The sequence below is a fragment of the Lissotriton vulgaris genome, chromosome 1_1 (genome assembly GCF_964263255.1).
Source record: "Lissotriton vulgaris chromosome 1_1, aLisVul1.2, whole genome shotgun sequence".
NCBI classification, from domain to species: domain Eukaryota; kingdom Metazoa; phylum Chordata; class Amphibia; order Caudata; family Salamandridae; genus Lissotriton; species Lissotriton vulgaris.
In genome coordinates, this window is record NC_141685.1 from 2135994214 (window position 1) to 2136015360 (window position 21147).

At 42.8% G+C, this 21147-nt stretch overlaps 1 protein-coding gene across 4 annotated transcripts in view; it reads right to left on the reverse strand.

Moving 5' to 3' along the window:
* Positions 1-21147, reverse strand: part of A4GALT (alpha 1,4-galactosyltransferase (P1PK blood group)) — a 275344-nt gene that overhangs the window by 65689 nt on the left and 188508 nt on the right. For 2 of the 4 annotated variants that reach the window (XM_086922047.1, XM_086922039.1), the window contains one exon: positions 10932-10988. The exons of the other annotated variants lie outside the window; for them this stretch is intronic. The gene's annotated coding sequence lies outside the window, so the exon portion shown is untranslated. The remainder of the gene's footprint in view (positions 1-10931; positions 10989-21147) is intronic. 4 annotated transcript variants of the gene reach the window in all.

Consider the following 21147-nt stretch of genomic DNA (forward strand, 5'->3'; position numbering starts at 1 on the left):
GGCGCTCCCAGTACTGTCCACTGGCCAAGGCCGCATACTGCTCAGCCAGGAAGACATACCAAAAAACTCTACAGAACCATAAAACAACATACTATTCATCTAAAATCCTCAACTCCACCAACAAGTCAAAAGAAATTTTCAGGATTGTGAACGACCTTTGCAACGACGATAGAACTTCCCCCCCGGTAGTTCCCTCACAAGCTTTATGCAACTCCCTGAACGACTTTTTCCGTGATAAGATCTTAACGATTAAGCAGAACATCTCCACACTTCCATCATCCGCCCCAGTGGATGACATCTATTTCAATCCCTCAACTTTACATTCCTATCCCCTTATTGATTTAAAAACTTTCTTGACATTATTGTCTAGAGTTAAATCAGGATCCCCTATGGATGTCTGCCCCCCCCATATCATGAAAGAAATTGGTCGAGCTATGCCCAACAGCATGATATCCCTACTCAACGACTCTCTCACGTCAGGGACAGTACCTAGCAGCTTCAAACAGGCCTTACTGATTCCCCTCACCAAGAAGCCTGGCATCGATCCGCTCGACCTTACGAACTATCGGCCCATATCTTTGCTACCTTTTCTATCGAAAATGCTGGAGGCGCACGTCACCAACTGCCTCTCTAACTTCGTGGAGGAAACAGAATATCTCCAACCCAACCAAGCAGGCTTCCGACCTGGTCACTCCACTGAGGCAGTAATATTGGCAGTCCAGAACACCTTGAGGTCCTACGCTGATAACAACCTTCATCAAGCCTTAGTACTTCTCGACTTGTCCGCGGCATTCGACACGGTTGACTATTCCATTCTGGTCAACCGTGTCGAACAGGCGGGTCTCAGAGACTCTGCCCTAGCCTGGTTAAAATCGTTCATCTCCGAACGTACCCAATCGGTTCGCTTAGGCTCCTTTTCTGCCGCCAAGGTCAAGTCTTTCTGAGGGGTGCCCCAGGGCTCCTCACTATCCCCCTTGTTGTTCAATCTGTACATGCGGCCCCTCCTCTTTGCCCTGAGTAAGCACAAAGTCACTGTATACAACTATGCAGATGACTTACAGCTTATCTTTGTCCTCAATTCCCCTAACGCGGTGGAGGACTTCCAAGCCACCATGACCCTAATCCAGAGTTGGATGTCCTCAAATCACCTCAAGTTAAACCCAGGGAAAACTGAGTTGATTCTGCCCGGCAAGAGCGAAATCAGTTGGAGCCCTAACTTCTGGCCGTCGGACATGGGCCTTCCCCCTAAGAAATCTTCCACTGTAAAAAGCCTGGGGATAACCATCAACGGGGACCTCTCGCTAAAATCCCAAATTGGTACCGTGGTCTCCTCTGGATTTTTCCAACTAAGGAAAATCAGGAAAATCGCCCATTTCCTCACTCCCTCCGCCTTAATCCAGGTAGTCATGGCCCTAGTCCTCTCCCACATCGACTTCTCTAATAGCCTATACCTAGGCCTACCCGCAGGACAACTCAAAAGACTACAGTACCTGCAGAATCAGGCCGCTAGGCTGATCTGCAAAGTACCCAAATGGGAACCTATCAAACCAGGCCTGGAGAGTTTGCACTGGCTACCCGTGGCTCAAAGAGCCGAATTCAAAGCCGGGTGCATTATCTTTAAGGCTCTGCAAGGCAAGGGACCCCTATTTATCAGACAGCTGATCGGTAGATATGTCCCCTCACGGAACCTAAGATCTGCCCACAAAGACCTTTTAGAAGTTCCTCGTTTTAAGAAAAAACGACAAGGCGGCAGCAGCTTCCACTTCCTGGCAGCCACCCTATGGAACTCTTTACCACTAGCCCTCAGACAGAGTAAAGACCTCCTTGCCTTCAGAAAGGCTTTTAAAACTCACCTCTTCATAAAAGCGTACCCGAAATAACTCTCCCGGCAGACTCACCTCTTGTTATGTTTTTTATCTTACCAGCGCCAAGAAGCCCTCGGGCGTACGCGCGCTTTATAAATCTCTAATAACATAACATAACATAACATAACATAGGTATTCCATACCCCTAGCGAACTCTACAGCATGCACGTTAATGCAGAGTATGTGCTTCGGGCGTTCTGTAGGTTTGCATGCCATTGGCCTGTGTGGTATACCCCTATGGGCTCGCAGCAGTTGAGTCCCTGTGGTCTCCCAGACTGTGTATGGATATCCCTTCCAGGCACTATGAACAGTAACCACGCTGTAAAACCACCTGCCTCATTCAAGGGAGCGATTTTGTTTACAGCAGGCCCTTGTTATGGCCGTCATTGTGCAGTACCCTTTTGTGACTCGAGCTCTATTCATATGTTATCGCGGGCATACGAGGACTGAATGTCGGAGTACAGTGCATGCCAGAAAGTGACCACAGTTGATATGGTACCTTTCTACAATGGCTATATGTCACGGTCCCAGCGCCCCGAGGCCTGTCTGTACTCATTACCATCGTCTGCCATCACGTCCAACAGGAGTCATGCCAATCATATAAAGAAAACAAGCATTCGCAATGCCATTGGTTTCGCCTTTGGGACCTTATATGTATTTAGCTATGCAGAACATTAGGCTGGGTGCTGAAACCTCTGCTGTTCTTTAGCATGGAGGGAATGTAAGCACCACACATGGAGAGTAATGTTGCCTTTAAGCGGGAAATGGTATAGTCCAAAACTCTGTTTTTAATCTAAAATCAGAGGGGGGGGGGCTAGGGATTCCTCTCCGCTGCATCGGGACCGGATTGAAGTTCGCCGGTGTGTTTCCCGTTGCATTCCTTGCTGGAGTCCTCCCGCGTTCTGCACCAGAGTATGTAGCGCCTCTGGTTAGGTGTTGTTCTTCGTTCAGCGCGACTTATTTCTGCTTGTTTTAGCCGCCGCATCTTTCTCCTCACGGCGCCCGCCATTTTGGGTGCGCGCTTTACCGCGAGTGAAATACAAGAGCGGCCAGGATATCTAATGTCCTTTACACAGGGATATTGCGATCTTTCTATTCAACGTCAGCCTCAAGTTTCAACTTATGTGACTACTTCTTGCAAATACCCATGACTGGAAGCACATCACTTTACTGGTACTTTACCTTATCTGTTTAAACTGGTGATGCTTTCTCTCTTCTGGAGTCTTGTTCCCTTCATTCTCAGGATATCATGATGTCTTCAGTACAGTGAATTTTATTGCATACGTCATGCTTTAGTGTACCACACACCTGCAACCCATTCTGCACGATGCCCGCCATTTAGTGTGCATAATTTAACAAAATGCCTCCTGCGCGCTAATATTAATATTGTGTTGGTTTCATTTGTTATATTTACAGAAGTTTGTTCCCTTTGTGCCCATTTTCATATGTGCACATTCTTTATTAACCAAGGTTATATGTGGCATGTTACTTGAGTGTGAACTTTTGTCTTCGCCTGCTGCTTCATCTTATATTGAGGAACCCTGCCGCTATTTATAACTAGTGCTCCAACTTATCCAACTTTACTTCTTCAAACGAACACAGTACTTGTCTGATCAGGTTTATCTATTATCTCTGGCACTTATATTATTGACTTACGTTGCGGAATCTTTACTCATCATACTTGACATTATTTTTCTTGGTGAAGTATTATTCAACTGCCAACTCTACAATATCGCATTGTTCATTTTATACTCTGACTGTCAGTCACTTATGGGAAGGCTGCGCAAACCGAAATGTATCTTTGTAACATCAAAAAGCGACTCCTTAGCAACACCTCCATTCTCCTCAGCGTCAACATCGAATTCTTCTTCCAACTCAACTCAAATGGCCGGAGTTACCCCAAATTGTACTTTGTCGGCGCAATCTACTTCAAATAAATCTTCTCCGCATATCTCTTCAACTAAGCGTCTAAAGTACGATCCTCCATCACCTGACAAACCACCTTCTACCATCTCTATGGAATTGCTTTTTGAAGAGATACACACTGTGCCCGTTTGTGGAGGAAACTAACAACAAAATGCAATTTCTCGAAGAGAAATGGTCTACAATGGATAACAGAGTGACTTCTTTGGAATATCAAGCCTTCAGGGATACAGGTCAATTCCCAACAAATTTCCTCTTTAGAGAAGACAGTTCTCAGTCTTCAACAACATACTGAGGATTTAGAAAACAGGAATAGGAGGAACAACCTACGTATTTATGGCCTTCCAGAATCTCTGGAAGGTGACAACCCTGTATCATTCTTCTCCTCTTTCCTTCCAAAACTCCTGGAAATGCCATCGACTACTTCCCTCAGCATCCAAAGAGCTCATAGACTGGGTCCTAGACTTTCATCCTCAGATACTCCAGCTAAACCTCGAGGTGTCATCATTCTCTTCTTGAGGTTTACTGATCTTCTCTCAGTCCTCTCTGCTGCCAGATCTAAGCGTCAAATCTCCTGGCTATGTCAGAGAGTATTCCTGTCTCAAGATGTCTCCAAAGCTACTGCGACAAGTAGAAAGGAATTCCTCAATCTTCGTGCTCCTCTTCGATCTCTTGGCGCCAGATATGGTTTATTCCATCCATGTGTCTTCAAAGTTACGTACCAGAATCAAACATGGTCCTTTCAAGATCCAGCGGAGCTTAAGAACTTTATCCTTATTCATTCTACCAGCTGCATGGACACTGCCAATTGTCCTAATGGTTGATCCTTTAACCTTTCTTTTCTCCTTACAGGGTCCCTGTTGATTCTACATTTGTTGTTTTTCTTATTTTTCTTCCTCTTTATCTGATATACAGTGAATTATTTTTGATGTTCCCTTTAGACTGTTAGTATTGCTTTTCTTTTTTGTTCTTCTTTTGGTTGCTCCTTTTTGTAATTGCTCATCTAAAGTAAATGTGTTTCTCAGGTTAACCATACTTTTGCTCCATGCTCACTAATCGTTCCCCTTTTTCGTAAGTATCATAGTCATGTTACCTGTTACTTGTGTTTCTTTATACAGATCTGTTTATGTTCTCTCAACCCGTATCGTATCCTCACTATTCCTTTCACGTCCTGATGCAGCCTGGTTTCCCAGTTTGGTTGGTTCGTCTTGTCGTGTGTCGCCACTGCCCCATTGTTCTTCCTTTTTGTCCCCTTCAGGTATGATATCTTCAGTTGTCCTTTCTGGATATGTACTGTCTCTCCTTATATCTTTTTTCTATCTTTCTTTCCCTCCTCCTTTTCTCCTTTTCTTTCCCTCTGTCTTTGTTGTCACTCCCCTACACCCATTAAATACATTTTCCTTGGCTTTATCTCATTCTGCTACATTCTTTAATGTTCTTTCCATCTCTCATTTCTTCTTCCTTGTAATTTTTGGCATTGTCTTACTTTTATATGCTATTGTAGTTTTTGCTTCCATTAATTTTATGCTGTTGGTAAATTCAGAGTTATCTCCTGGAATGTAAAAGGTTTTCATTAGTCCAATTAAATGGCAGAGAGTACTCTCTCATCTAGCCTCTTACAACCCTGATATAGCTCTTTTACAAGAGACCCATCTTACAGAGGCTGAATCCCTTAAATTAAAAAGGAATTGGGTGGGTATGGTTTTGTTCTCGCCTTCCACAAATAAAAAGAATGTTGTTGCCGTTTTATGTCAGAAGAAATTAAAATGTAAAGTTTTGTCGCAAGAACATGATGCCGATGGGAGGTGGATACTTGCTAAATTGTTAATTAACTCTGTACCTTTAACTGTTTTTAATGTCGATGGTCCCACTCAACCTGATTGCTCTTTCTGGCCATTAATCACTAAAGAATGTATTCAATATAAAGATGATTCATTTATTTTAGGTGGTGATTGTAACCAGATTATGGATCCATTCCTTGATCGTAAATCAACAGTTCACTTTATACCTCACAAAACTCACAATTTCTTGACACCATTTTACAGTCACATCTTATTGATTCTTGGAGACTCTCTCATCCTGATACTCTGGACTATTCCTTTTTCTCTCCTCCTCATGCGTCTCTTTCCCGTCTTGACTACATTTTCCATTCTCAATCTTTATCTCAAAACCTGTTCTCCTCTATTGAACCCATAGTGATCTTGGACCATGCCCCTGTTGTAACGGATCTTGATTTGCTCCCACCGCATGCCAAGTCTTCCTGTTGGCGCTTCAATACTTCCCTTCTTACTGATCCTCATTTCTCTTCTTTTTTTCGTACCTTTACTAATGAGTTCTTTTTTATTAATTCTGCTCCTAGTACTCCTTCCAATATTCTATAGGATTCTTTTAAAGCCACTGCAAAAGGATTCATCATTGACTTTGTCTCGAGAAAAAAGAAACAATATCTCCAGAAACGGAAATCCGCATTAGCTCATATTAAGGCATTGGAACATACATTTTATACCTCCTCAGATAAATCTATATCACCTGATCTGTTACGAGCTAAATTGGAGTTCAATAAATATACTACTGATAATGCCTCTTCGATACTTCTCCGTAGTAGTGCCTACTACTATGGCGGTCGTAATAAGTCAGGGAAGCTTTTAGCTAACAATCTCAAAGCGCGTAAAGAGCGTACTCTTATTGATCCTATTTATTCTTCTGATACTCTTCTCCACAAGGATACAGACATACTTGACCAACTTCGATTGTTCTATCAACATCTTTATACGCCAGAATCTCCTCCCACTTCTTCCCTTATTCAAACATATCTTGAGAAACTCCCTAAACCTTCTACTTCTCATCTTCATTTTTCAGATCCTGAATCTGATTTTTCATTATCCGAGCTTTCCACAGCCTTGAATACTCTCACTAAAGGAAAATCACCTGGTCCAGATGGTTTCCCAGTTGAATTTTACTTACATTTTTCTGATCTTTTACTCCCCAAACTTGTAATACTTTTCCAATCATTTTACTTATCTGGTAAGTCGGATGGCACTTTTCAAGATGGCTATTTGTCTTATCCCTAAAGACGGTCGAGTTCCCCAATTCTGTAAAAATTATCGTCCAATATCATTAGTCAATGTCGACTATAAATTATTTGCTAAATTGCTTGCGTTGCGCTTAGATCCCTTTATGCCGCATCTTATTGGTAAGGAGCAATGTGGTTTTGTTAAAGGCAGACTTACCTCCGATAACTCTCGTCTTTTCCTTAATGTTTTGAATAAGGCTTCTTCTCTTTCTATTCCTTTAGCCGTTATCTCTGTTGATGCAGAGAAAGCTTTTGATAGAGTCGACTGGTCTTTCCTGTTTGCTTCATTACGCTGGCATGGCTTTGTTCCCAAATTCATTTCCCTTATTTCCCTGTTATACTCTGCACCTAAAGCTTCGGTCCTCATGAATGGCCAAGTTTCCTCATATTTTACTCTTCAACGAGGAGTTTGTCAAGGATGTCCCTTATCCCCTCTTCAAATTGTCCTGGCTCTTGAGCCCTTTTTGTCCTCTATTCATAACAACAGCTCCATATCTGGGTTTCCTTATGGTAATAACCAGTTGAAACTTTCTGCATATGCAGACTATTTTCTTCTTTTTATCTCTGATCCAGAAACATCTATTCCCCCTTTATTGTTGGAGTTCGATTTTTTTTCACAGGTATCAGGATATAAGATTAACTCTGAAAAGACTGAAATTGTTCCCCTAACAAATTCTTGCCTTCCTCATCTCTTTTCCTCTACTGGGTTTGCTTGGAATAGTACGAAGATTAAATATTTAGGTATCTGGTTCTCTAACTCTATTCCTTCCTCGATCAAGTGGAATATGTCTGCAGCTTTGTCCCGAATTCAAGCCTCATTCACCACCTGGAATCCTCTTTTTCTTTCCTGGTGGGGACATCTGGATTCAATCAGGATGATGGTTGCCCCCATTTTGATATATGTCTTTTCCATGTTACCCGTTCACATTCCTGCTATTTACTTTAAGCGCATTGATTCATGCCTTTCGAAATTTCTCTGGAAAAGTAAAAAATCTAGAATTTCTTTAGCAGCTCTTCGGAACTCCAAATCTAATGGTGGAGTTAATTTTCCAGACTTCCGTCTTTATCATAAATCCTTTTCATTACGCCAGGCTTCGAGATGGCTTACTTCAGCTCTCTCTCCCTTCACTCCTCTTTGGCTCCTCATTGAACAAACATTATTGTTACCTTTCTCTTTTAACGAAGTCATATGCTTTCCTGCCAAATCCCCTTATACTTCCTTTCCCCTTTTTAAACATACTTCTCTCTAAAGACCCTTGATTCACCCTACTTCCATCACACGTGAATCTTTTTTAAACACCCCTATTTGGTATAACTCACTTATTCTTCTCAATAATAGACCCATTTTCTGGAATACTTGGCGTTCAAAAGGTATTATGTGGGTTAACCAACTCTTTGACGGCTTGTTCCCTTGCTCCTTTCCCCAGTTTCAACTCTTATTTCATTGCCCTCGCTCCTTTTTACAGAAATGTACTGCTCTGATGGCAGTTATTCTAGATCTCTATTATCTCTTCCCTCCTCAACATCTATTGTTCCTCCATCTCCCCTTCTTCAGATTCTTTCTACTTTGCCTAAGGCCTCTCTTATTTATACATTTTTCTCTTTTCCTAATCCAGATCATATTAAATCTAAACTAGACCTCGCCTGGGAGGCGGACTTAGGATGTTCTTGGTCTGCTGCTCTTTGGGATAAAATTTGGTCCAGATCCTTGAACATTTCTCGATCTGCTTCTCTCACTCAGTCCCTGTTTTACTGATATCACAGTCTTTATCTTTCCCCTCTTTCTCTGTCACGTTTTTCCTCCTCTTCTAACTCTATTTGTTGGTCATGCGATTCTCCAATGGCTGATCTTCTACATCTCTTTTTTCTCTGTCCTGTGGTCTTAAATTCTGTGGAAAATTTTGGCTATATATTACTCGTATCTTTACACTCTCTGTTCCTTACTCTATTTCTCTTCTTTTTATAGGTAGTCTTTCTGATTCTCTCGATCTACCACCACACTCACATGGCCTTTTTGATCTTATGATTGCTCTTGCATTTCAACACATATCCTCTAATAAAAACTTCCATACAAGCTTGATGGAACTCCGTTTGCCACTTTCACAGACTTGATGTTGCCTTTGCCTCGTCTTGTAAACCACCCCGTAACACAGATCTCTTCTGGTTACCTCTCACTTCATATTTGGATTGTTTAACCCTGAAGGCTCTTCCACATATCAACTCAGAAAACTTTAAACCCCCTTGAAGGACTTTGACTCTCTCCTTCTTACCACCTTTTCCAGGTTGTTCTCTTTTATATACATCATATTCTATGCTAGACATTATATATTGTTTATTTATAACATGTGTTTATAGGCCATAATTGATATCTTTATATTGTAATGTTAATCGCTATCCCTTTCCCTTTCTCATTCCTTCTCTTTCCCTCTGTCTTAAAACCTCATTAAATGCTTTTTGTTTGTTTAAGCTCTGATATCAGCCCTGTTACTGTTTTATATGACTTGTGAACATATTTCCTGTTTTATGCTGATGTCTTTATATAACCGTTTTCTAAATAAAGCTTTTCAAACTGAAAAAATATATAAAATCAGAGCCTTCGGTGGTCATATTACTAAAAATACAGGATTTGAAAAAAATATTATTGTCTACGGGTGCTCCTGGAAGACATTTTCTATAGGCTGGAATCTAGAGAATGCTAAAGTGATTCTGGTACTTTACTGACCTCTGCTGGTCGTTTTCTATTAAAAAAGTTAAATAGAGGCGCTTCCCAGAAAAATTAAAAAAAGAAAGTCCCTCACCAGAAACCAATTCTGGTATTTTACTGACCTCTGCTGGCCGTTTTCTATCAAGACAGTTAAATAGAGGCAGCTGAACAGAAAAAAAGTCTTTAAGTGGAAGCAGACAAGTCCTAGGCCTGATCTCCAGAGCCCGCAAAGTACATACACATATAAGTATATAATAAATATATACTAAAGTATATACAAGAGGTCTCGAATACTCGACATAAAAAGACAGCTACTTACCACCGGTCACCAGGGCCTGATAGTAGCCATGATTCCATCCTGGAATTCCTAATGTTTGTAATGTGACTGTCGCACAGCTGCATCTTAGAATGGAAAGGATTCATACCTGGGCATTAACTCCCGGTGCTGCCTCACTACACTTCTCCACTGTTTGCTTGCTGGCTCCCAGTGATTACTCGGATCAGGAATTGGTCTCTGGATAAATCACACTGCCGGACAACAATGCAAGCTTTAGGCCTGATCGAGGCGAGTTCGGAAAGTCAGAAGGCAATTACTTGATGGATTATGCGGGTCATTGGGTAGGACTCCACTCACACAGAGTTTACCCCTGTTTTTGGCTGCCAGCGCCTTGTGAGAGGAATAACGATTTTCAGCATTCGAGAAAGAAAGCGTTTAAGAGAGCAGTACATTGCGTAGAAGCAGGACTTTTTTTAGGCATGAGAAAGGGAAAGCACAGGTGAGACAGGCTGTCAAAACTTACTATTACAGAGCTCCGTCAATAATTGCTCTATTTTGAAGAAGTCAACATAGACACAAATTTAAATTGCCCTGGTAGGGAAAATGCTAGAAACACTCTGTGGACAGTATATTTTGTATTAAAATCAACAAAACGGTAAGTGAAAAAACAAATAATTTTACTTTATTCTACTGCTTTGCTCGTTTACGAAACCTATTTTGAGGACTCTTTCACCCTCAAGTGAAATAACCCACGTTTCATCAAATTCAACTAACTATAACAAAACACGAAGAAATGCCCACATTATGCTTGTGTTGAAAGATGTATATTGGCTCTCTGTGAAGCCACAAATTCGATTCAATATTTTGACTTTTAGCGATAGGCGACATTATTCACAATCTCATTTTACATAAACAAAAAGGCTGAGATCCTCTGCAAAGAACAATATTGTTGTCCGAAAAATAAGAAGTAGGCCCATGGCAAGGTCTCGGTCTGTAAAGCAGCAAAACAATGGAATGAACTTGCTGAAAAGATCAAAAGCTTTGAACATTTGCTCAGGTAGACAAAACTGATGAAAAATCTTTTCAAACCTTCCAGTAAGGGTTTCCAGACTTGCTGCGCCTCCCTGTTCTTTTTGGGTTTCAGATCTATGAAAATTTATTAAATAATCGTTAAAATAAATGAAATACCAGATGTTATCATAATTATGTTCTTATAAATCAAATCACATCCTCAGTTATAGTGATGCAACAAATAAACAAATGCTGGTGAAGGGAATATTACATAGACAAAGAGCATCCATGTGTCATGTGCAGAAAATATTTATGGTACGGTATGCAAGATTATTGGAAGCAAATTTTCTAGAAAACCACAACATCTTGGACAGAATTGTTTTAGAGCATCACATGGTACAGAGTCAGCTCGAATTCTGACTATGAATGAACTGAGCTACCAGAGACCAAACAGCAGAATTGATATTATTAGATCTGTCAACTGCGTTTGCCAGGGTCAACCACCAGATACTCTTATACAGAGACTCGAAAAAGATAGGAGTGGAGGGTACTTTTCTAGAAGGGATTGGATCATTCCTGTGAGCTAAATACCAAGCAGTTGAACTCCCCTCCCCCTTCAGGTCAGCGTTTAGGAAAATAGACCATGGGGTACCTCAGGGCTCAGCCATGAACCCCATTCTTATGAATACATAGCCACGCCTACTGCTGACTCCCATTAGATTCTTTGGGATCTCTCTTGTGATTTATGCTAACGATACGCAGTTAATTGTATCCCTAGACAAAAAAAAAATCACATTCAGTAGGCAATTTCCACAACTGCATAAAGGAAATGGGTCAAAAATAACTGTTTAAAATTTAACAAGGAAAAACAGAGTTTTTATGCTGCCCTCTTACTAAAATTCCTGACTCACGCCCCGAGAACTTCTGGCGTTGGACGAGTACAGAGGGTGTCAAAACTTCTCAGGTAGTGCGAAATCTAAGAGTGTACGTAGATGAGAAATTATCCTTAGATACGTATGGAAACAAAACAGCAGCTACATCTTTGGTCTGCTAAGGAACCTGAGAAAAATGGTTCCATTATTGCCTTAGCCAGCGAGCAGGCTGGTAGTACAAAGCACTATCTTGAGCAGGTTAGACTATTGCCACACGCTCCTTCTGGGAGCTCCAGATTATCTAGTTAACAGATTGTACAGGGTACGATCATTTGAAGCAAAACTGATCTTGAATAAATCAAGAAATTATTCCTCCACAGCTGCTCTGAGAGCCCTTCACTGGCTTCCAGGGAGAGAAAGAACAGTTTCCAGATCTTTGTGTATAGTATAAAAGGGACCAAAAATAAATTGGACCAGCACCATTACCCAAGACATGTTGTTATTACAAGCTAAGAGGGAACCTACAATGTGCCACGACAAATTGGTCTCTATACCAAAAGTCTGGGAAGTCTGTACAGGTGGGAGGACTTTCCAGATGAAGGTTCCCCCAATGTGCAACAAACTGCTAAGCTATTTTAGAGCTGGCGAAAATCTGAGCAGCTTTCGAAAAAAGGTGACTCTATCCAACAAAAAACCTAAGTACCAGCTCAGATGGGTTTTGGACGAAATGGCAGAGGCATGATTGTACTATGGAGACAGGCAAAAATGGTATAGTGCCAAGATACCTGTAAGGTGAATGGTGCGCACTATAAATGTTTATTACATATATACCTCTATCAATATTTCCTGTACCTCCACTCTGACGCATCCCAAACCTGATTCTACTGCTATAATCTCCGAAATAACCCTCTCTAGCCTCTTCCCTCCTCTATCCCTCCTTGCACCACCCCAAACCTCATTTTACCACTATACTACTATAATCTCCCTGATCCATTTCTAGAGACTTTTCCCTCCTCCATCTCCCCTTTACTCAGGCCAAACCTCCTCCTACTGTGATCGCCCAATAAACACTTTCTCGACTCTTCCCTCTTCCATTCCCCCATTATCCTTTTCAATGCAACTAACGGTCTCACATGTTCACCACTCAAATTAATTCCTATTTCCCTATATTAATTCATCACTAATCCTATTTTGGGTTTTGGAGTAGCGTCCTACTCACTGAATAAAGCGCTTTGACGCCTCTCCAGGGGTAGTAAGCACTATATAAATACAATTACAATTTGCACATCTAACAGGCCCTCACCCTGCATTACCCTGCGTGATGATATCAGAATCTCTATCAGGATGATTAGGAATAACCAACACATCTTAGAGTTACCTAAAAATACCCTCGCTAAATTATAACACCACAAATAGGTAGGGGATAATCAGCTGCTAAGCTTCCATGGATGCAGCAGAAGCACAACTCTAAAACTGCTGCATAACTAGAACCTGCTATGGATTTTGTTAATTTCAGCCATAATTACATGTGTTCCCAGGTAATTCCAAAGCCGGTGTTTTCAAACGTGGGAATTTTTATTGTGTAATAGTGCAAGTGAAATCCCTCACATATTGTAATTATCATTCAGTGTCAAACACCTTAAATACGTTTATCAACCCTCAAAGTACACCAGCATGCATATTCAGATGCCATTCAGTCGCTCAAGCCACAAATTTGCAGCTCGAGCACCATATTTCAACCACTGCAGCATGCAGGGATCTGCTTCACGTTTGCACAATGCCAGCCATTACTCATACTGCTACCTTAAAAGCAGCTGGTGGGGGCAGTGCAATAATGGGTTTTAATTTATATACACTGGCACCAGAGCTAGAGGTAACCCATGACTTACTGGACTATAGTGAACCATGTCAGTGATAGGCCACCAGACTCTCACCAAGTACCAATTGTATATGTGGATATTCTGTTCCACAGTGGGATCAATCAAGTGGGGTAGAGTCCAACATCAAAAAAATCACACCCTATTGCCATCACTAGCGGTAGCGGCTAGCAGATTTTGGAAGTGGTGAGGTCCGGCGTACAGTAGCAAATGCCTCGAAGCCCAAAAGAACTCTCTAGCACCAGGCCTCGGCCCTTGCCAAACCGCGGGCCAAATATTTTCACAGGTTTTTTGATCGAACACCCACACATACACGACCTCAGGCATAGACGCATACATGCACACACACACAAACACACACACACACAAACACAGGCTTAGGCACTGAGACAAAGACAGTCACACAGACTTACACATGAACTTCGCAGCACACAGAGAAATACACACCCAGACTGCTAAACGCAAACCTCCCTGGGGAAGTCTTTGCCATGAGAATACATGCTTTTTGTCTGCAGGGCAGGCCTATTATTTTCAACTCCCTCGTCTCTCTACAACATACGCGAGAGGCAGGCCCATGAGCTGCAAATCAATCAGAAGCTTGAATAGGGTTGACTGTACCGAGGCAGACTTTTTTTTCTATTCCACCTTCAGAAAGGACAAGTGTGATTGACAAGCCCTGAAACTCCACTCTCGGACATGCTACACTACCTAAGATTAGTGCACCATGTCACCATGTTATGTGTGTGAGGCTGGGCTGTAACAGTCCCTGCCTGGCACATGTGCAGTACAGCTAGTACTGCTGGGAAAGTAATTTTGCAGTTCTTACAAGCAAACAAGATATCCATGAGCTTGCTTGTTTTCATGTAAAAATTGTAAATTGCTGAACAATAGTGGCAGAGGCAGAGGGTTGATTCCTTGGTGCCTTCTATGGGCAGCTGTGACTGATCACTAGGCACTGCCAATACAATTTTTCTCAGATGATTCTGGCACTAAAGAGCAATGCGCCACTCAACAATCTTCAGGCCTCACCTACTAGACAAGTTAAGCTGTGTCTCGGTGAAAGGACCTACTGTTAGCTTATAATGGGCTTAGAGCCTGCCTATTGCTTACCGCTGGTTGTCTATATATTTTCACTGTCATTTGCTTACTTTTTCTTTGTTGCTTTGTGTGGGCATTCCTTCTTCTTGCGTTTGTCCCTCCCATGGAGCATGGCCTCATTTGTTGTGTCCTTCTAATGCTTACTTTTCAAGCCCTACTTTTTACACACTCTCACACAAGCATGAGATATTATCATTTACAAAAACATATTTTGCAGAAGTCACTTGTTAAATCATACTTTACAATAACTTTGTTTCTCCTTTACATCTCAGATTAGTGTAGCATTGCAGTCACACACACGCATACATACACACCAAACACCCCCGCCGCCCTCCAGATAGAGCTACAGAATAAGCTACATAAATATAAAAAGGGACTTGAAAATATGTATAATACTTAATGAGTAACAGTGAATATGGTCCAATATTGCCTCTAAGCTGTTCTGGTAACATCCTAAACCTGCGGCCAAATCTGAACGGTTTGTAAATGTCATCCGTATTACACGTTACCCGTTACTTATATTTTATGTGACATTTTTGTTTTAGGCTGGTTACCAGCAGAAAGCAGTTTTCCTTAAACTGTAGTTAACAATCTGCACTGAATGGAATTGGAAAAGTTTTTGTTTTGTTTGCCTTTTATGAATACATTTTTTAATAAAACAACATAGTGGTGAGGGCCAGCAAAATACGCAATTCAATTGCTGCAGCATTTGTGGTATTGTAATGGATTAACCTTATTGATCACATAGTTTGTATAATTTGCAGATTTGCCAAACAAAATGCTGCTTGTAGCTCAAGTGTAGGAAAATAATTAGGCCTGCTAATGGACCGAATAATTTGCAAGTTGGCCCACATGGTCTAGATAACCTTTCTTCATAGGTTGGTCATCCTTGCACATAATCTGATTAAATCTCAATCCAACAACACCTCTACCCAATCTCAGCACCTCTCTCGCCCGCAACCAAACTGTGACACGGTCGCTGAATTCTTCCTTGATAAGATGATCAAAATCGAAGCAGTTCTTCGGTCTGCCGCACTCAATCTTTCACCCTCTCTTGACTCCTCTGTCTCCACACCTCAGTCCTCGCCTCATTGTCTCGCCGTCAAAAACAATGCTTCATGGAGTCAATTCACTCCTCTCAGTGACATTACCATACTCAATATTCTCTCGACCCTTAAACCCTCACATCACTTCAATGATCCCCTCCCCCCAAATTCTTTAAAAATATGATAGGATCACTAACACCGCTCTGGTCCAAGATCATCAACGGCTCACTTCTTCACGGTGATATCCCGGACTGCCTGCTCTCCATTCTCAAAAAACCCTTGGCTGACCCCATTGACCTGAACAACTACAGGCCAATTACAAATATACCCACCCTGGCAAAACTGCTGGAGAAATGTGTTTATGAACAACTACGCAAACATATTGAGCAATTACAGCTTCTCAACCTCTTCCAATCGGGCTTCCACACTGGCCACAGCACTGAAATGGCCATCACTCACATAGTGGACAACGCCCTCACTCTACTTGACCAAAATGAAGCTTGCCTTTTAATTCTGCTCGATCTCTCATCTGCATTCGACACTGTCAAACATGACAATCCTCTGTACCTCTTGGAACGTGTAATAAAGTATAATGGTAGTCGCAAGGTAAATCCAAGTAGAGGTTTATTTATAAGTTACAAGATCATAGTTGTAGGTTACAAGCAGAATGATGGTTGGTTCAAGATGAATTCAAGCTAGTTCATAGCCCAACCAGGAGCTGCATCTTCACAGCTCAGCCCACTCACACTAACAGTCACTCTTCCAGTCCACCTGGCATACCAACATTCTGCACTGTCATCAAGCATTCTAAGATTCCATACATACACACATGCAAACTGGCTGAGCTGCTGTAAATGTAAGCACAACAGAACGCAGGTTGGGACTCTCTGGCACTGCCCTTAAATGTTTTTCCTCTTTCCTCAACAACAGAACTCAAAGAGTCAAATCCAACCAGTCTCTATCCAACCCTAGTCCCTGCACACTGGGTACCCTCCAATGATCTTCACTCTCCCCCACACTCTTTAACCTCTTCCTTGAACCATTGACTGTAATTCTGTAAGCCTCCAACATCCAATATCACATGTATGCGGACGGCACCCAACTCTACATGAACATCTCCTCCCCCAATGACATCAAATCTCTCAATGGAACCCTTCTCAAAACCCTAAACTGGCTAACCTCCAACCATCTCAAATTAAATGCCCTCAAGACCGAATTCCTTCTCATTGCACCCGCTAGCAAATCCACCACTGTTGTAAAAGATCTCTGTAACCTCACCGCCCTCAACTGCACACCCCACATCATTGACTACACTAAATCATTGGGAGTTGTGCTAGACAAGAACCTAAAAATGCAAGACCACATCAGATCATCGACCAAAGGAGCAAACTTCCAACTTTGCATCCTTAGAAAACTCAAACCCTACCTTCCCCAAGACGACTTTAAATCGGTGGTGCAAACACTTGTCATCTCTACACTAGAATACGGCAGTGCTACTTTATGCGGACTGCCGAAACTCAGCTTAGCCCCCATCAGAGCATCTCTAAATGCAGCTACTAGACTCATCACGGGTTCTAAGAACAACCACATATTGCCGGACCCGAACTTGCTCAATTGGCTTCCCTTTGAGGAAAGGATCCAACTAAAGATCGCTTGCATGACCCATAGAGCACTACACTTCAACACCCCACTCTACTTCACAAACAAGCTGGAGCTATCCAGGGCTACAGGTCCACAAGAAGCACCGGCACATTGCTGCTCAAGCCAAAGAAATGTAATAAGCTTAAAACCTACAAGTGCTCATTCTCAGGCGTCGCCCCGAGAATCTAGAACTCCCTTCCAGTGGAAACACGATTGATTCCCTCTACACTTGCCTTCCAAAGGGAAGTTAAAGCTTTACTAATTATTATGTTTCTTATATAGCGCCTGAATCGACCCCCGAAGGGGTATCTCCGCGCTTGCCTTGGGAACCCGTCCTGGCTTTTCCCTGTGAGATAGCCCCTACAGGGCATCCCCAAGGTGAAAGCCAGGCATCCCGCCGCGGGGGGCGTTGTGGAGATTAAGCAAGCTTAATGCCCAGAGTTGCAGAGTGTGAACCCATGATTAGGTCAGGCACCGAAGCGAGAATTATCGAGTCCATGGACATTTGAGCTCAAGACCCTGCCGCGTCGGGAATTGAACCCTGGTCCCAGGTCTGACCTCTGCTTCAGGGTCTGCCTGCTTTAACCAGTGAGCCACACTTCTCCACCCAGTGAGCCACACTTCTCCACATGAACAATGCCTTGCACTAGGTGCTTTGCTCCTCCTGCCTCTAGCTCACTTGTTGCGACCCTCTGTCGCCCGCCATATTATCTGGTTTGCTCTTGATGTATATTACCCTACTTTTTGTTCTCACCCAGCCTTAAGCATGGGCGAATTTTGCGGATCTCGCGTTCGCGAATTTTGCGGATTTGCAGATTCGCAATCCGCAAAATCCGCGAATTCCCGCGAATTTGCGGATTTTTTTTTTTTTTGTGTTCGCCCGTGTTTCTGCCAGTTCGCGAGGGTTTTTACAATTTCGCAATTTGCGAACTTACCTGTCGGGTCGCAAGTTTTGCGAACTTGTTGTTTCTACGTGTCCAGCCTGTTTAGGACACTCTTCTTCATCACTGCCACTCTCTGTCACCACTGCCACTCTCTGACTACTCATGCCACCCTCTGGCCCACCCATGCCACCCTCTGTTTCATCACCACACCCTCTGGTTGTCCAGTGTACATTATTTTCGGCAAAGCAAAGCACACCTTCCCTGCCTCAAGTGACCTGAATTAATTTGGGGCTGATTAATGTGTCACAGAATATTTTTTTAGCTGGCACCTGCTTCCTTAGTGCGCCCTGATTAGTGATCTTTTGCACTTGCTAAGTGCTTTCATTGTTGCAAAATTAGTTACAACACCTGCCCTGCCCCAACTGACAATAATGAATTAGGGGCTGATTAATGGATTTTAACTTCCAGCCTGGCTCCTGCTTGTCTCCCTTAGCTGTAATTCAGGACCTTTGTGGCATATGTGTAACTATTCTGAGGTTCAGAGCAGGGTCACATAATAGTTTCAACTGGCAACTGAACTCTGGAGGGGCCCCTCAGGAAGCACTACAGGAAATGGCTACTAATGATGAGCCAGAACTTTTGAACCTGGTAAGTAGTTACTTTCAGTTTTGCTAAAATCGTATTTCTGCAATTTTGCACTTATTCGCGGGGCGCGAACTCACGCGAACTCACGCGAACAGTGCGAGCAAAATCCGCTGCTCGCGGATTTGCGGATTTTGCGGGAGATTCGCGAATCTCGCGGATTGCGAATTTCCCGAAAATCCGCAAAATCCGCGAGCGGAACGGATTTTCCGCCCACACCTACCCAGCCTGCATCCTATGTCTGCTTTAATTTTATCCTGCACCTTTTGTATTTTGTCCCACTGTTTCCTTGATCTCTCTCCCCTAGCTGTTTTCCTATGTCTGCTGTAACTGTATGTAAAGCGCTCTGATACCCAACTGAATCATGTTCGCGCTATACAAAACTCTAAATACATAAATAAATAAATAATCCTAGCATATACAACCTGGCAACCTTTTAGAGGAGGTTGGACCATTAGGACTAGCAAGGTTGAATGGCTACACTATACCAGCAGAATGGAGATGGAACTGTTACCAGAGGGAGAATGTGGCTCAAACCCACTTGAATGTGTGAAACACAAAGAAGGTGCTCATGACCATTGTGAATCAACATTTTCCTGGACATCAACATATCTCATCACATAATTCCTTCACAATCCTTTTCACACCATAACCTCAACAGAACCTGTCATAACAATGGCCACTTTTCTACACTCTTCTGAACCCCAACACATCTGTCAGAATCCTTTCACGATACTACCCTTCTACCTAACCCCTAACTGAGCTAGATTGGGCAAAACATGGGAAACTGATACTGGAACTAACTCACATTTTTTGGGGGAGTTTTATATAGCTTGAACCAGACCCGAAGTTATCAGGTATCAGAGTGCTTTACAGGAGCACCAGTTTCGTTACAGATGGACACATTCATTTTTGTTAGGCGCGGGGAGTTTAAGTGATTTGCCCAGAATCACAGGATGTTGAGCAGGGTTCATTAGGGTGGAGGAGCGTCGTCTTGCTGCTTTCTCACAGTGCGAGAAGCAGAAACATCAAAGGTATTTTAAATACCATTTTATGTTTCTGCTTCTCGTGCTGCGAGAAAGCAGAACGGTATGCCTGGTTGGGACGGACGAGTGGGCGGGTCGGTGTGGAGTGGCTTGCCCAAATGAGTGGCCCCTCACTGTTTGGTCGGCCCTCTGAGGCCGATCAAAACAGTCATGCACACTCTTCATTTTCTCTATGTAGGCTGCATGTCTAAATAGAGAAAATGGCCTCCCTACAGGGACCAGGCTGGGAACCGTCCACACCAATCACAACGCTACCATTGCAGCGTTGTGATTGGCTTAGGGGAGGGGAGGGTGTCTGCTTCCTGTTCCTACCAGAGGCAGGAGAGTAGGAAAGCAGCAGGAAAACGTGGGTGGGGGACTCAGCCAGGAGCAGAGGTGGCACGGGACCCAGGAAGGTACGATTTTGAGGTCTCGCCTGAGCCAGCATATGCGCTACTCTGCAAGACATTTAGTAACTGGGGTTTTCAAAGTGCTACCCCATGCTTTTGCTGGCCTAGCGCTCGTGGTTATGTGTGCGTGCACGCGTGCAGCCGCCAGCTTTCAACGCCCGAGGCGCCATCTGGACCTTGATCAGTTTCAGTTCTGTTGATGATCACTTTAACTTTCGGGCACACAACTCCCGTTCGCAGCCGCACATCTTATTTAAACAAACATTACCTGCTTGCTTGTTTGATACAACATTAGATTCTGTGTTGCTCCATGTGCCCCATGATGGGGTTGGTCTACAAATGATGTGTCATCGACAAGTACATCTCCTAATATATGGGTTGTACCTAAAGATTTTGGACCTATCAATATTGATATGGTGGAACAATCAACCGTCACACCGATAAGGGGAGTGTATATATGTATTCTTCAGTTAATCGTTTCCCATTTCCAGCAAGGTATAACACGACAAGCAATTTTGCCCCTGAGCACAAGCTCTGAAATAATTTTTACTCAGGGGGGTTCGTATAAATTATCTTTTGATAGCAAGTTTTTTTCTCCACTAAAACTTTGCTTACATACGTTACATTTTAAAGGCACTACATCTCCCAGCAGCCTCCAGGCCGGTTGCTTACAAACATTAAAAATAGAATTCCTCTCTGTGCTTCCTTCAGCGCTTTTTTTTACAAGCCCGCAAGGGAAACCGCCCATCACTATTTTCAAATCCATAACGTTTTTCTGTTTCTTGGTTGCCGAAGGATT